Source organism: Prosopis cineraria, unplaced genomic scaffold (assembly GCF_029017545.1).
Source record: "Prosopis cineraria cultivar Desert tree isolate PC_DT_omini unplaced genomic scaffold, ASM2901754v1 PC2, whole genome shotgun sequence".
NCBI classification, from domain to species: domain Eukaryota; kingdom Viridiplantae; phylum Streptophyta; class Magnoliopsida; order Fabales; family Fabaceae; genus Prosopis; species Prosopis cineraria.
Genome location: NW_026555333.1, coordinates 39,295,653 through 39,312,450, shown reverse-complemented (window position 1 = coordinate 39,312,450; position 16,798 = coordinate 39,295,653). Strand labels below are relative to the sequence as shown.

At 31.7% G+C, this 16,798-nt stretch overlaps 1 long non-coding RNA gene across 2 annotated transcripts in view; it reads left to right on the top strand.

Annotated features, from left to right (window-relative positions):
• The window catches only part of LOC129304146 (uncharacterized), a 32,335-nt gene extending 17,373 nt beyond the window's left edge, over window positions 1-14,962 (top strand). For both annotated transcript variants that reach the window (XR_008591613.1, XR_008591612.1), the window contains exons 3-5: window positions 9,657-11,375; window positions 11,537-11,841; window positions 14,244-14,962. This is a non-coding gene — a long non-coding RNA (uncharacterized LOC129304146). The remainder of the gene's footprint in view (window positions 1-9,656; window positions 11,376-11,536; window positions 11,842-14,243) is intronic.
• The last annotated feature ends 1,836 nt before the right edge of the window (window positions 14,963-16,798 follow it).

Sequence of the window (16,798 nt, the reverse complement as noted above, 5' to 3'; positions counted from 1 at the left end):
TAAATTGGATCTTTATACCTGTGAACTTTTACTGATTTGCACAATAGGAGATCATTTTTAATTGTCTATGAAAACTCTTAAAATTTCACATGACCCACAAATAAAATATGAATATATCTTTACTTCTTGTTTTCTTTTTTCATTTTTTTATTTCAATCCCTTGTGAAGAAACTACTCAGTCATGGCAACGCGCGCGTCTCATCGTGATTATACCAAATCTGTATATATAAAACCAAGGAAACTAAAAATCATGCAAGGCATCACGTGGCAACCTATTCTCATAAATACCTTTCATATATCAACACAACTAATACTAAATGTAAAAATTAACAAATTTTCTAAATTAATGAGTAGGCATGGTGATAAACTTCCAAATGCCAAAAACCTTGAAATTTGATTCTTTAGTTGCTAAGGGACACAAGATCATAGCTAATCTCGTAGATAACCTGATAGTCATCCATTAGAATTTGGAAAAGAAAACAAGATACTAGTAAGATAAAATGACATGGCTCAAACCCATAAAACCTGGCTCAAACCCATAAAACCTGAGAGAGTATGTTCTTATATTTTCCAGATATCCTAATTTAAATATATCTCCCAAATCAGCATCATCAAGAACAATCAGAATTTCTTTTTAGTAAAGAAAAAGAAAAAAAAAATGAGACTCCTCTAAAAATTCATCTTTTCAGGTTTAAATTCCTTTACACATACATGATTAACTAAAGTAAAATAAATATCCCTGTAGTAAAGGTTTTCATTCTAGAAATTAGAGCAGAAATCATCTTGTGCCTAAGTTCTCATCTATCTACTCTAACAAAATGTACACGCATAGGATTTATCAAAGAGCTAACAAGATATTGAATCCTTTCAGAAACAAACATCAATCTCTCATGGTTCCTAACACTGATCAAGGCATCAAAATTGAATAGAAAACATTCCAGATTCAATAATAACAAAAAGATTAGAGAACCTGTGTAACGCATCTTCTCCCTCTCAATATCCCGAATCTTTCTCACCGTTTCTGACTAAGAATCTTCATTTTTCTTTTCAGCAACCTCCTCCCTGATCTCGGCCTTAGTTCCTTTCCTTTCCTAATCTCTTTTTCTTAGAAAAAGCTCGTTTCTCTCGATCTCTTCCTCCTCCTCTCCCAGTCTCTTTTTTTAGAAAGAAAGCTCCTATCAGTCTCCTAATCGTCGTCCCCTTTCCGTTTCTCTCTTTTTCTCTAGTAAGAACAGCCCCTCCTTTGTCCTCTCAGTTGCAGGCATTATATAGAGTAGGAAGGAAAGATGATTTACCGATTTCTCCTTTGGTCTCGGATCGCCATCCCTATTCTCTCTTCCTAATTGCATGCATCTTTTTTTTTATTATCTTTTTCCCCTTCTTCCGTTGTGTTGTTGTAGGTTTCTTCTTCCTCCTTCGTGCTTTTCCCCTTCTTCCACTACACTTTCTGCGTGTGCCAAAAGCTCCCGTATCTCCAACTTGTTTCGTCTTTCTTCTGTTCTATGACTGGTTTCATGTGTGTTCCTTCTGCTTTCTTTCTCTGCGTTTGCTTCTCCCTGGTCTGCGGATCTGGTTTTCCTTTTCTATCTGCATCTGACTCTGGTTTCATATGTGTGTGCCATTTTCTTCTCCTGTGTACAGCACCGAAAGGAAATGCTTTTGGCTATGGCACAGCCTTTTAATTATTTTTTTTGCTTGAAATCAAATTAAGAATATACATATATTTACATATTTTATTATTATTATTATTATTATTATTATTTTTAACAAAATTTAAGGAGAGAAAAATAGTTGGGTCTTAAAAGTTGATTTCCAATATCTTTGGATGATTGGAATAATTTTGAGGGAGATTTTTAAATATTTAAGCAAGATTATTATTTTTTATTAGATTATTGTTATTTTAAAATATAATCCTTAAAAAGATTAAATTTCATTTCTTTATTTTATTATTATTTTTTGGTTATTTATTATTATTTTTATTAAATTTAAAAAAAATGTCCAGACAAAATACAGTGTTCACAGTTAAGTTCTTGTTAGAACTTATAACTTATGATTTCCTTCCCTTTTGTTATGTTTGTTTTCTTTGTTTGGTCACTGTGGCTTTTGTTTTCATACTTTTTTATTCCCTTTCAATATTTGTTTGGTGCTCTCTGATTATTATTTTTTTTAAATAGCTATTACGTGGTCTCTTATTACATTTTTTTTTGATCTGATTACTTTTCGTTTTCAAGGTCTTTGATTACATTTTTTGAGTCATTAAATCATTGTTTGATTTTAGTTTTGTTTAATTAGTTTTTCTATCTTTTTTATGGTTGGAACTAGTTGTAATATCACCTAAAGTCTCTATAAAATTTAATCATAATATCATATAAGAAGTAACTGCAGTTAAATAACCATAATTAAAAAGGAAAAGATCCAAGTTAAATGTCTTTTATGGTTAGTAAAATAAATATTACACTTTGAAAATAATATACAAATGTTTCTAACAAAACCCACTAGACAATAGGGAAGTAATAACATCAGATTTTTTACAAGTGTAATGAGAGGAAAAATGAATACAATCAAGTAAGCATATTTGAACAAATATTTGGGATTTCATAATACAAGTTCGTAAAGCCTAACACGGCCCAATAAACATTTGAAATTGCGGAAAAAATTATTTGGCATGAAAATGAACAAATAGGGAGGGGGGGAATAGCAAACAACAACATTCAAAGGCATCCACCATGGTTCATTGGTTTTGTTGTCATTCATAGCTTTGAGCGCAAACTTTTGATGAGCCTCGACCCAATGTTTGGCATTTGACTAGGGTGATCTAGGCTCTCCTTTGTCTAAGTATTAGCTAAATTGCATTGTTTTCATTCTAAAATTTCACCAAAACAAAAACCTAGATGTCCAAAACCAAATTCACTTATTAATCACATTTATACTTTTCCTAACTATCCAAAACCCTAAACATACACATGTGGGAGACAAACATTATAAACCCATGAATATATCATTATAAATAGGAGGCCTACGATATTCCTATGCAAAATACACATATACCTCTGAATTTTTTCCCTTATCTTTTTCGGAGCTAGTGTAAAAATTTAAACAGGGGTGAGTATAACTACTCAATAAAAACTATAAATCATGCACATGCAAGTTAAATCAATTAAAACATGTAAAGTGGGCCCAAGAAAATCAACCAAAGATCAATAACCAATGCATGATCAATAACTTCTTATCCATACATTGCTAACCAAACTAAGTCCATGTGAAGGGACCAGTTCAAACTCACCAATCATGAGAAGTCACCAAGCTCATCAATCTCAAACCATGGATTCCCTCAACTCTCGAATCCATCAAGTTCACATGTCCCACCATTTACCCGATCTAGGGTATGGTTAAGGATTGGGTCTAGGAATCCTATGTGTATACCTATTAGTAGGTGAGATTTAGGGAGACTTGCCTGGAGAAAACCAAACATTGGGGCCACCCATGATATTGGTTATAAGATTACACATAGAAAATAATATGATCATGCAATCACACACAATACATTAGCATGCATACTTGATACAGACTACCACATTTAGCTATATCAAGATATTAAAATCCCCCTTACATTATGATCACATGCCTTTCATATAATTTGAACCACACTTGCACTAAGTTTGAAAACAATAAATCAAGTTTGGCAAGCTACAAAAATGCTATTACATGTTCATAAATTTGAACATGAAATTTGACTAAGTTATTTTGCACACATAAAATTTTAAATTTGCCCTTAAATTCCCAACAAAGAGCAAAATGATCAAAATACTCCTAATATGCATAATTTTCACATGGGCCTAAAAACACAAAGAATGCACATTTTGGGGTTCCTTACCATGAAATGTGGTTGTAAATACCTAAGAAAAGTGCGTAACAAATATGACCTATCAAAATTTCTTTATACTTATTTTTTACACTCCGGGAAAAATTAAATCATCTAACACCTTACAATTCCTTAAAACCAAAAAAATAAAGAAAGAAACAAAAATGAAATGCTAAGGGAAATCAAACCAAAAGTTAAGGAAATTTTTCATACAAACAAAGAAGATGTTGCTGCCTTGATTTCCTCTCAAAGGAGGTGCAAAGTCATACATAAAACCTTACAAGGATGTAGTATTTGCTCTCAATCCACTCAAGTGAAGGGGTATAACATTTCACTTAATGTACATCAGCAAAGCACCTAACCATAGGCTTGTAATTCCTCTACCTCTCTGCTACCAATTTGCATATGTTCTCAAAAATTAGTTGGTCTTTATTATATATATAATATAGCTATCAAAAGGATGTATTTTGATTTATATGTAAAAGGGTAGGGTTTTGGCTCAAGAACCCATATCTTGGCCACAACGTGAGCATGCAATAATGTTCAAAAATTTTCGAACCTTAACTAAGTAGATATAAACTCAAATGAACAATGAAAATGAGAGGGATATGAAAGAACAAGGAATAAAATAATAAGATAAATTGTAACTTGAAAAAAACTCTCACATTCATTTGAAATTTGGTTTCCTTTCTTTTATTCTCTTATTTTTCTTCATTTATTTTGATTTTTCCTTTTGTTTTTTCTAGCAACTTTCTTATGCTCTTTCTTCTTCTTTTCTTCTTTCTATTTCTTCTTCTTTTTTTTTTTTTCGTTTCTCTTCTTGCCATTCTTTTCCATTTTTTTCTTTTCTTTTATATAAAAGCTATGAAATATCTTGGGTTCGAAGGATAGTGTTTTAAAATGAATGAAACAAAAGAAAGGTTCAAATTGGCTGACAATGGATAAGCAATCACATTAGGGTCAACTAAAAGGCCTTATGCTTTTATATAAATGCCAAAATCATCTTACCTATAATAAATGCAATGATGTAGTCTTGATTAAGAGGAAAAACAAGTTCTAGAGGGTGTAATAACTAAAGACATATCTCTCGTTGTTTGGAGGCTTTGGAGGCTTCTTCCATATTGGCTAATTTTGTTTTTATAATTAAATGCACACACTCTAATGTAAAAGCTTGCTTCATAAAGTACAAAAAATTAAGGCAATATCATCTTAAAAGTTTATATTCCAAATCCTAAAACATTTTTTTCAATTCCCTAAGATATATCAAAATAGAATTTTTATAAGTTTTCAAAAAAATTTAAAAAAAAAAAGAAAAAAGAAAACCAATTTTTATGACTCTCCCCCCACACACTTAACCATGTATTATTCTCAATGCATGCTTAATTATGTCCTAAGACACTAGTTTCATGAATGAATACATGAAAAGTGCAAGAGAAAATTTTTTGGGTGGAAATAGAATGCTAAAACTAAAAAGACCAAAGTCATGACTTTCTATAAATCTTGCAAATATCTCTCTAAAAACAGTGAACTTTTGTATTTTGAAGCAGCAAATCCACATAACCAATTCCCACGAAAATTTTATTAGAGATAGAAGAGACATACAGGAAAATGTTATAAAAATTTTAGCTCAGAATTCCATCCTAGTTGTTCAAGAATTTTTCACAAATTGATCCACAATTTCGGAGAAATAGAATTTTGTTTAGATGACCTTCCAAGCTTCCAACAAATTTTTTAAAGGGATAAAGAATGAAAATGTCAAACATAAAGAAATAAAGCCAAGACAATAAGAAAAAATGCTAAACTAGAACCAAACCAACTAAACATACAATATGAGAGATATGTTAACTCAAAATCACCTCAAGGCTTTGAAATCCTCAGTAAAGGCTTCCAGGACCTTGATAGCTTGTAGAAAATGCACAGAACAATCCTCATGTCCAAAATTAACCAAATCAATTTCAAATGAAACAAAGTCCAAGTTAAAACTCCTCCAAATTCGTTCTTAGTGAATTTTTGAATTTGGGGAACAGACACTATAATATGGTCACAACTTGACTAACTAAACTCACTAAAAATAATAACACAATTTATTTTCTAAAACTAAAGAAAATAAAGAAAGCAAAACTAAAATTCCTAAACTAAAGAGTTTAGTTGTACCTCCTCCACACTTATGTTTTAATAAGGATTACATAAAACACAAACACATGTAAGAAAAGTACTCCACATATGGGAAAAGTGGCAGCAAGCATATACCAAGTGCAACCACTTGTGTGCTATGTGTACAAGTAAACTATGTATCCACACCGAATATAACCTTTGAAGCTTGTCATGGTGGCTTGAAATTGTGCTTTTCCCAAATGCTTTTGTTAGAAATTGGCAAAGCTCTTCCTTTATCTAGTGTAAGATCACATAAAATGATCTTCCTTAAAGAATTACAAACAAGCTCTTCATGCATGTGTGGCAAACCTTGAAAATCTAAAGCATGAGCTTGTAAATTCCTTTCATTAGGTGGCATGGCCTTTTCCAATTCAAGTGAAAATCCTTCAAGTTCACCATTAATTTTGACCACATCCACATGTGCACGCACCTATAACATCAACAAAATACCTCTCTTCAAAGATGTGCAAGTGACTATAACATATACAATTGGATCCAAAGAAGTGCTATTCTTTTTAAAAACAAAGGAATCAATTTCTAAGCAAATAGCACATGGAGTAACATTTAAACAATAATAAGTGACTAGAGAGCTAGAATAAATATTTTGAAATAAAGCCAACTCATCATTAAATTCATCATTTAAACAATAATAAATGACTAGAGAGCTAGAATAAATATTTTGAAATAAAGCCAACTCATCATTAAATTCATCAAGATTAAAATTATTACCATTTATATTACCATTGAGCTTTGTACTATCATTTCCTCGAATTCTAACCTCTCTTTCATTTTGACCTATTTGCACTTCCTTATACATCCTCACTTCTCCATTTTCTTTTTCAATTGCTTTTCCTTGGATGAGATTAACACCAAACAATGAAGGTGGAATTTTTTTAAGATTTGAGCAAGTTTCTTCATCCACCAATCCATGCATCCTTACAGCCTCTCCTTGGTTTATGTCAATTTCCTTACTTGTATTGGTAGTTTCTAAGGCCGTTGTTTTGAATCCATCCTTATGCTTAGGAATTTAAAGAACATTGAGAGAAGAATGGTTGTCTACATCCTTGGCACTTACAAGACAAGAAAAAACACCTTCCTTACGCATAGACATCAAAGAAGATAAATCCAAATTATCCACATGAAACAATCTAAAGGAGAATCCTCATCAAGCAATCTAAAAGCAATTTCCCTACAAATCTCACATAAAACTCCATCAATACAAGAGCAATCAATATTACGGACAAAATTAGATGACAAAGTATCACATGAAAGTGACAAGGATAAAGCATGCTTATTTACTAAGTCATCAACAACACTTTCAATAACATTAAGACCTAGCAAATAATAGTCTTAATAGGGACGTTTTATTGCTTCATGGATATTAAAATAAACACTTTCATCCCCACACTTAACCACCAAAGTCCCTTTGTCCATATCAATGAGGGTCTTTGTGGTTCTCATGAATGGCTTTCGTAAAATGAGTATATCCTCCCTATTACCCTTGTTAGCTATATCCAAAACGTAAAAGTCAACCAAAAATAGAAGGTTTTTCACACTAACAATCAAATCCTCAACAATTTCTTGAGGTCTCCTAACACTTCTATCGGCCAATTGACAAATCATATTAGTAGCATGCAAATAATCAATATTCAATAAAGTATAAATGGAAGAAGGCATCACATTTATTAATGCACCTAAATCAATTAAAGTATGTGAAAACTTTAAGGGACCAATTTGGAAAAGGATTGTGAAGGATCTAGGATTCTCACACTTAATGAAAAGTTGGTGGTTCATAATAGCACTAATAGCAAGTGGCAATTGAACTCTAGCATTTGGTTTGAATTTTCTCTTATTTGTGCAACACTCTTTGAGAAATTAACATATTTAGGAATGTTCTTAATCAAATCAAGATGAGGTACATCAACTTGAGTTTTAGAGATGAAATTCATCACCTTTTGATCTTGTGGTGCTTGAGCTAGTGACCTAGATGCAAAAGGTAGCTTTTTCATAATTTCTTGGCTTTGGATAGCTCCTTCACCCTTCTTTTTCTCACTTAAATTATGGACAGTCACGCCCTCTTGATGTACAGTTACAGTAGGATTCTTTGCTTGATTTCCTTGATTCTCTTGCTCTTTTGGGTTCTTTTGAGGTAGAGGATTAACATAAACTTGTTCTATTCCTTCCTCATCTTTATCACTAAGAAATAGCACCATTAAATCAAAAGAATTAGGTGCTAGAATGAAATCTTCATAATTAAAATTCTCATGCACAAACTCATTTTTATCATTTTGACCAACTATTTTTCCACTTCTAAGCTCAATAGGAGCCTTTGGATTAACAACCATGTTACTAGGCAAAGTAGGTTGCTGAGTATTGGAAGAAGAAATACTATTAGTCAAAACACTCATTTGTTTTTACAAAGCATCAATAGTATTTTTCGTAGAAACCATATCATCATTTGTGGCTTTGTTTTGAGCTTGTTGAGCCTCTCTATCACTCTTTACTTAACAATTCAAAATTTTTGGACAGCATTAAATTGGAAAGATGAAAAGTCCCTTAATAGGTAAAAATTTAAAGCACTACCTTATCAATATTGCATAGACAAGTTTTGGTACCTTTAGTTTCCTCTTTCTTGGTGTTCTTGATTCAAAGCTCTACTTGGATTAGTATATGATAAGTTTGGATGATTCCTCTAAGTAGGATTGTATATGTTCCCATACATGCCTTGTTATCCTCCTTCGTGATTGTTTGTCTCATACATAGCATTCAATTCATGAGCATAATCATATTATAAGGGACAAGTAGCTTTACTATGCATTACATGGAACACTAACATTAAACACATTCCTCAAATTAGCACTTATGGTGAAATGATCTTTCTAATCCTATATGCAAGTCATCTAATTGTCAGCTACTCAAACAATTAGTAACCGAAGCTACGTTTAGCTCTTTCACCCCATATTGTGCTCTACTTTGTGACATTTTATCAATCAATTCCTAAGCTTTATTGGGAGACAAATTACTAAGGGAACCATTAGAGGTGGCATTAACGCTCATTTTATCTTTAGGCATAAGATCATCATAAAAATAAATATTGAATAAGGTGTTCACTTAGGATTTGATGATATGAACATTTAGATAGCATATATTGAAATTTATTCAAAATGTATAACGACTTTCATCAAAATTTTGAGCCGTGCTAATGATTTATTTTCTCAAACTTGCTAACTTAGATTATGGAAAGAATTTGTTCAAAAATATGTTTCTCAAATCCTCCCAACTGTGAACCTTGACATGTGGTGGAAAATTCATATACCACTCTTTAGTATGAGACCTAAGACAAAAGACAAATGCTCTAGCTTGAATATTATCTATATAAGCACTAACCAGTTTCATGGTATTGCAAACAAGATACAATAAATGCAAAAATCATCCTCAAAATGTTGAGATTTCCATCAAGCAACTTACTTCTCGATTTGTATATCCCTCAACAAGATATAATGATAAGCTTCTCTGAGCAAGCCATAAAACTTAGGCTACAATCTTCTCCGAGCAAGCCATATAATGTTTCATGTAATGCATAGTGAAGCTAATTGCCCCTATAATATGATTATGCTCATGAATTGAATGTTATGTATAGGATAAACAATCAAGGAGGAGGACAACAAGGCATGCATGAAAACACGTATAATCTTACTTGGAGGAATCATCCAAACTTGTCATATGCCAATCTAAGTGGAGCTTTGAATCAAGAACACCAAGAAGGAGGATACGGACAAGGTAGTGCTTTAAATTTTTACCAAAGCAAGGGTAATGATTCCTATATCCAACCTTCTAGTTCTTCTAGGAAAATTGTACCACCATCTTCTAATGCCAATTCAATGTTGTCTTAAAATTTTGACTTGTTACTCAATGAGTAAAAGAGTGATATAGAGGCCTAACAAGCTCAAAACAAAGCCATATTTTCATCCAAACAAAGCCAAAAATACCTCCTTTGATAGCACAGTTGTGGAAAAATGATGAAAATGAACTTGTGAATGAGAATTTTCAACCAAAAGGGCAAAAGAATCAAGGAAATCAAGCAAACAACATCGAGCTAAGAACCCTAATGTAATTGTACATTAAAGGGGCGTAACTGTCCAGAATCTAGGTGAAGGAGCTGTCCAAAGCCAAGAAATTGTGAAGAAGCTACCCTTCGCATCTAGGTCATTAGCTCAAGCACCATAAGATCAAGATGAATTTCTTCTGCAAAATTCAAGTTAATGTACCTCATCCTATACCTCATCTTAATTTGATTAAGAACATTCCTAAATATGCTAAATCTCTTAAGGAGTGTTGCACAAGTAAGAGAAAATTCAAACCAAATAGAGTTCAATTGCTACCCACTATTAGTGCTATCATGAAACCTTAACTTTCCATTAAGAGTAAGGATCCCAAATGCTTCACAATCCCTTATCAAATTGGTCATTTAAAGTTCTCACATGCTTTAATTGATTTAGTTGCAGCAATAAATGTGATGCCTTCATTAAACATTGATTGTTTACATGCGTTAATTGGTTGATAGAAGTGTTAGGAGACCTCAAGGAATTGTTAATGTGATGCCTTCTTCCATTCATGCTTGATTTCTAGCAAGGGTAATGGGAAGAATATACTCATTTTGGAAAAGCCATTCATGTTTTAATATGTATGAAGCAATGAAACATCTTTGAGAGCTTTGCTAGGTCTTAATGTTATTAAGAGTGTTGTTGATGGTTCAGTAGGTAAGCATGATTTATCTTCACCTCTTTCATATGATACTTTGTCATCTAATTTTATGCTAGTAATGGAGTTTCATGTGATTTGAAATTGCTTTTAGATTTCTTGATGAGGATTCTCCTTTAGATTTGTCTCTTGTGGATGATTTGGGTTTATCTTCTTTGATGTCTATGCATGAGGAAGGTTTTTCTTCTCTTGATGACAAAGTATAGTCTTCATGTGTTACTTTATCATTTAGTTTAGTCTTCAAGTATAGTCTTCAAGGAGTTTCTTCTCCTTTAGTTTCATGTGTTACCATTTGTATTTATCAAGGGTGTAGGCAACCATTCTTCTCTTGATGTTCTTTGAATTTCCAAGCATAAGGATAGAAGCCTATCAAAACAATAGCCTTAGAAACTACCAAGACATAAAAACCAAGGAGAGGCTGTGATGGATTGGTGGATGAAGCAACTTATCTAAAAAAAATTTCAGCTCCATTGTTTGGTGTCAATCTCATTTGAGGCAAAGCAATTGAAGAAGAAAAGGTGAAGCGAGGATGTGAGTATGTACAAGGAAGTGCAAATAGCTCAAAGCAAAATAGAGGTTGAAATTCAAGGAAATGATGGTACAAATTTTGTTTCAAAATACTTATTTTAGCTCTCTAGTCACTTGTTGTTTAAATGATGCTCCATGTTCTATTTTCTTAGAAATTGATTCCTTTATTTTTGAAAAGAATAGCATTTATTTGGATCCAATTGTGATTCCTTTATTTTGTTGATGTTATAGGTACGTGCACATGTGGTCGAAATTAATGGTGAACTTGGTGGATTTGCACTTGAACCATGCCATCTGATGAAAGGAATTTACAAGCTCATACTTTGCCACACATAAACCAAGAAGAGCTAGAAGAGATTGTTTGTGATTCTTTAAGTGAGATTATTTCATGTGATCTTGCACAAGATAAAGAAAGAGCTTTGCCAATTTCCAATATAAGCATTTGGGAGAAGCATAATTTCAAGCCTCCATGACAAATTTCTAATAAAAGCATTTGGGAGAAGCACAATTTCAAGCCCTCATGACAAGCTTCAAAGGTATATGCTTACTGTCGCTTTTTCTTACATGTGTTTGTGCTTTGTGTAATACTTTAGTTTAGGAATTTTAGTTTTGTTTTCTTTATTTTCTTTGATTTTAGAAAATAAATTGTGCTATTATTTTTGGTGAGTTTAGCCTATCAAGTTGTGACTATCTCTTTCCTAAATTCAAAAATTCACTAACGAGTTTGAAGGAGTTTTGACCTAGATTTTATTTCATTTAAAAGATGCACTTTTTATTTCATATATTGACCTGGATTTGGTCAATTTTGGACTTGAGGGATTGTTACTGTACATTTCCTACAAGCGATCAAGGTCCTGGGAGCCTTTACTGGGGATTCCAAAACCTTGAGGCAATTTTGAGTCAACATATCTCTCATACTATGTGTCCAAGTTGTTTGATTCTAGTTTCATATTTTTCCTTATTGTCTTGGCTTTATTTCTTGTGTTTAGCATTTTCATTGATTTTGTTGGAAGCTTAGAAGGTCATTTGGACGTGGATCAATTTGTGAAAAATCCTCGAACAACTAGGATGGAAATGGAATTTTTAAGCTAAAATTTTTATATCATTATCTTGTATACCTCTTTTCATGGGAATTGCTAATGTGGATTTGCTGCTACCAAACCAAAAATTTCACGATTTCCAGAGATATATTTGCAAGATTTCTATTTGGTCTTTTCAATTTTGGCATTCATTCATGGAACTAGTGTCTTAGGACATAATTGAGCATGCATTGAGGACAATGCATAGTTTAAGTGTGGGGAATTGGAAAATCTGCTTCTTTTGCTTTGTTTTGAATTTTTTTTGAAAACTTATAAAAATTCTATTTTGATTTATCTTAAAGAATTGAAAAAATTGTTTTGGGATTTGGAATATGAACTTTTGAGATGATGTTGCCCTAATTTTTTGTACTTTCTGAAGCCAATTTTTTATTAAAGTGTGTGCATTTAATTAGAAAAGTAAAATTAGCCAATATGGAGGAAGCCTCCAACTAATGAGAGATAAGTCTTTAGTTGTTACACCCTCTAGAATTTGTTTTTCTTACATCATTGCATTTGAGCTGACCCTAATGTAATTGATGATTTTGACATTCTTATAAAAAGTATAAGGCCTTTTAGTCGACCCCAAAGTGATTGATAATCTCTTATCAGCCAATTTAAACCTTTTTTTTTTGTTTCATTCATTTTAAAACACCATGCCTTTGTTTTTATTTTATGTGACTCTAATCCCTTGAACTAAAGACATTTCATTGCTTTTGTATAAGAGAAAAGAAAAAAATGAAAAAGAATGGCAACAAGAAAAAGGAAAAAAGAAATAAGAAGATATAGAAAGAAGAAAAGAAGAAAGAGCACAAGAAAGCAACAAAGTTGCTATGAAAAAAACAAAAAGGAAAAAAAAAGGAAAAATTAAAATAAATGAAGAAAAATAAAAGAATAAAAGAAAGGAAATGCAAAAGCAAAGTTCAAGCAAGAATGTGAGGGTTTTCTTGAGTTACAAGTTATTTTATTATTTTGTTTCTTGTTCCTTTATATCCCTCTCATTTTTATTATTCATTTGAGTTTATATCCACTTAGTTAAAGTTTGAAAATTTTGAATACTCTTGCATACTCACATTGTGTCAAAGATATAGTTTCTTGAGTCAAAACCCTACCCTTTCATATGCAAATTTAAGTACATCCTTATGATGGCCATAATCCATAATAAAGACCAATTAATTCTTGAGAATATATGCAAATTGGTAGTGGAAAGGTAGAGAAATTGCAAGCCTATGGTAAGATGCTTTGCTAATGTACATTGAGTAAAATGTTATATCCTTTCAAACACTCGAGTGGATTGAGAGCAAACACTATATCCTTATGAGATTTTATAATTTTAGAGGAATTATAAGCCTATGGTAGTATGCTTTGCTAATGTACATTGAGTGAAATGTTATACCCTTTCAAATATTTGAGTGGATTGAGAGCAAACACTTTATCTTTATGAGGCTCTATCTATAATTTTGCACCTCTTTTAGGGCAGCAATATCTTCTTTGTTTATATGAAAAATTTCATTGACTTTTGGTTTGATTTCTCTTGGCATTTAATTTTTGTTTCTTTCTTTGTTTTTTTTTTTGGTTTTAGAGAATTGTGAGATATGAGGTATTCTCTTAATTTTGATTTTTCTTGGAGTGTAAAAGATAAGTGTGGGGGAATCTTAATAGGTCATATTTGTTACACACTTTTCTTACGTATTCAGGACCATATTTTATGGTAAGAAATCCTAGAATATGCATTCTTGAAGTCAAAGCTTAGTGAAATTTAAGGAATTTTGATTATTTTGCTCTTTGTTAGGAATTTAAGGAAAAATTTAAAATTTTATGTGTGCAAAATAACTTAGTGAAATTTCATATTGTTATCTTAGGTGACACTTTGCATAGAAGAAACTTTGGTTCAAGACTTGACTAAGCATATAGAGAGCTTAGGCATGTGAATTCAAGCTTGCAATGGGCTCTTTGGCCATGAATTACAATGCTATAAGCGACACACATAAGGTTACCATACACTTGCACACAAGGGATTAAATTGATTTGTCAAAGCTCAAAATCATTGCAATGTAAATAAGAGGCTTAGAAGGAAAAATTTCAGATATGATTTTGAGCAAGTGGGTTGTGAATTCCAAGGGAAAACATGTTCATGCAAACATGAGATTAGTAAGAGCAACATTAGAATTATCATCTAAGTTCATCAAATTCTCTCACTTCTCTCTTTACACTTTCACATTTTGTCCTCTGTATCTCTCAATCTAACTATCTAAATCCCACAAAAATCACATCATTCTCTTCCTTTCATCTTCCTCTCCATAAAATAGAGCTTTCACAAGAATTAAGACTGGCTAGCTTGGGGCAATTTTAATGGGAAGAAGAGCCATGATCATGGAACTTCATCTTGATGATACAAGGCTAGGTTCTTGAAAGAGCTACTATGTGGAAGAAGGAACCTTGAGTTTGTATTATTTTCTAGCTAGATTTGAATTTCTCTCTCTACAATCACAAAATTGTATGACTTGTTGATTTTGTAATTTCAAATGATGATACATGTGATTAAGTGTTGCAACTTGAGTTTTATTTTCTCAAGCACTAATTTCGGCCTCTTTAAGGTTATATTGGTGTACCTTGATGAGTTTAATATATTTTCTTGCTTGTCATAATTTTGAGCATGTTGATTCCATTAAAGTGTACTTGACCTAATTGACTTATGTTTATAACATTTAGATTAAGCTTCTTACTATCAAAGCTTTGGCTTACTCTCATAATCTTAGATTAGAGTTAGTCAAAGTGGTAGCTAAGTCTTAGTTAATATAACTTAGTAACTAAAATCAAAGAGAAGATAGAGGAAACCAAATTGGCTAGATAGTAATCTTTCAAGAATAGGTGACCAAATCTATATAGGAGTTTCTACTTCTAATTATGTTTACACTCACCTACTTCATTCACTTTAGAATTATGCTTATTATCTCATTTAGTTTTGCGTTTAAATATGTCTCAACCATCCCCTAACTTATAGCATACTTAACTCAAGCTTGTCCAACTAAGCCTCCTCATAGAGATTGATGATGACTTCCTATTTTGTGTTAATTGAAATGTTTTTGGTTATATTTTGAGAGTCATCAATGAAAAAGAGAAATATTTTCTTGCTTTTATAAAGAAAAATTAACTCAGTGCCTCATATGAATTTATTGTAATATTTTTAAAGAAATTATTTAAAATAATGAAAATTGAAGTAAATAAATAGTGCACTCATATTTATTAAGTATGGATAGGTCGGGCATGATAACATCAAAGAAAGAAAGAGAAAAGAGGGAAGAAAAATGTGTTTTTCAATCCAAGACACAAAACAATTGCTCACTAGTGCTATGGCACGAGATGAAAATACAGAAATACACAGTTTCATTTTCTATGTAAAATTAACTTGCATAACTCATTTTTCTGGATTGGAAGAGGCGTATTTGAGCTGCTGCAACTTGAGAAAAACCTTAGGAGAGCAAGAGGAGAAATCTTGAAGCTTGGGATCAAGATGAAGCAAATATTTATTCTACCTCATTTTTTTTAGTGTTTTCTCTTCTTCTTTTCCTCTATACTGATAGTTTCGAATCTTTTATGTGCTGTTTTTGTGTTCATATAGCTATTTGTAGCTAAATCTTCTTATTCTAGAGGACTATAAACCTATTTATATAAATAACCTTGGATTTATCATTTAATTGTTGAAAAATAAAGTTTTGATTACTTGCTCTTGAGCTATATTATTCTTGTTTAGTGATTGGTTACTACTAGGTGAGATTTGAGTATTTGGATTGAACCTTAGAAGAGAAGACTCAAATTGAATCTTGAGAACTAGTAGCCTAGAATTAGTTCAACTAATTTGCTATTAGAACAAGTATGTATCTAATAAACCTAGGTAATCCTCATGGGTTAGGGTCTCTAATTCAATTAATTAATTAAGGTAATAATTTATTTTAATTGAATTAATTATGATCCTTTGTAATTGAAAGATACTTTGGATTAATTTAGATTTCTGGATTATCAAAAATGAATTTCAAGATAATTAATGTGATAATAAGAGGGTTAGGAAGTAAATTGGAGATTAGGACTCTAGAACACTCTTAGTTGATTTTAGTTATTTGTGGATTGGAAGTTATTTTAATTGATCACTTTTAATATTTTCATTTTAATTTTTCTAAAATCAATCTCTAGTTTTATTAGCTTAACATGAATAAATTTAAAAATTTAATGTTTAATCGCCATTTTAATTAATTCTTTGAAGGATTAACCTTACTCTATCACTAGCTTCAATTGTAACCCGTATACTTGCATTGTCTCTTAATTTTTTTGGGCATCAATCAACTTAGATTCACACTAGTACTATATTAGTGTAACTTAATATTATTTTGTTAAGGTAGTGACAACCCTAGTGAAAATT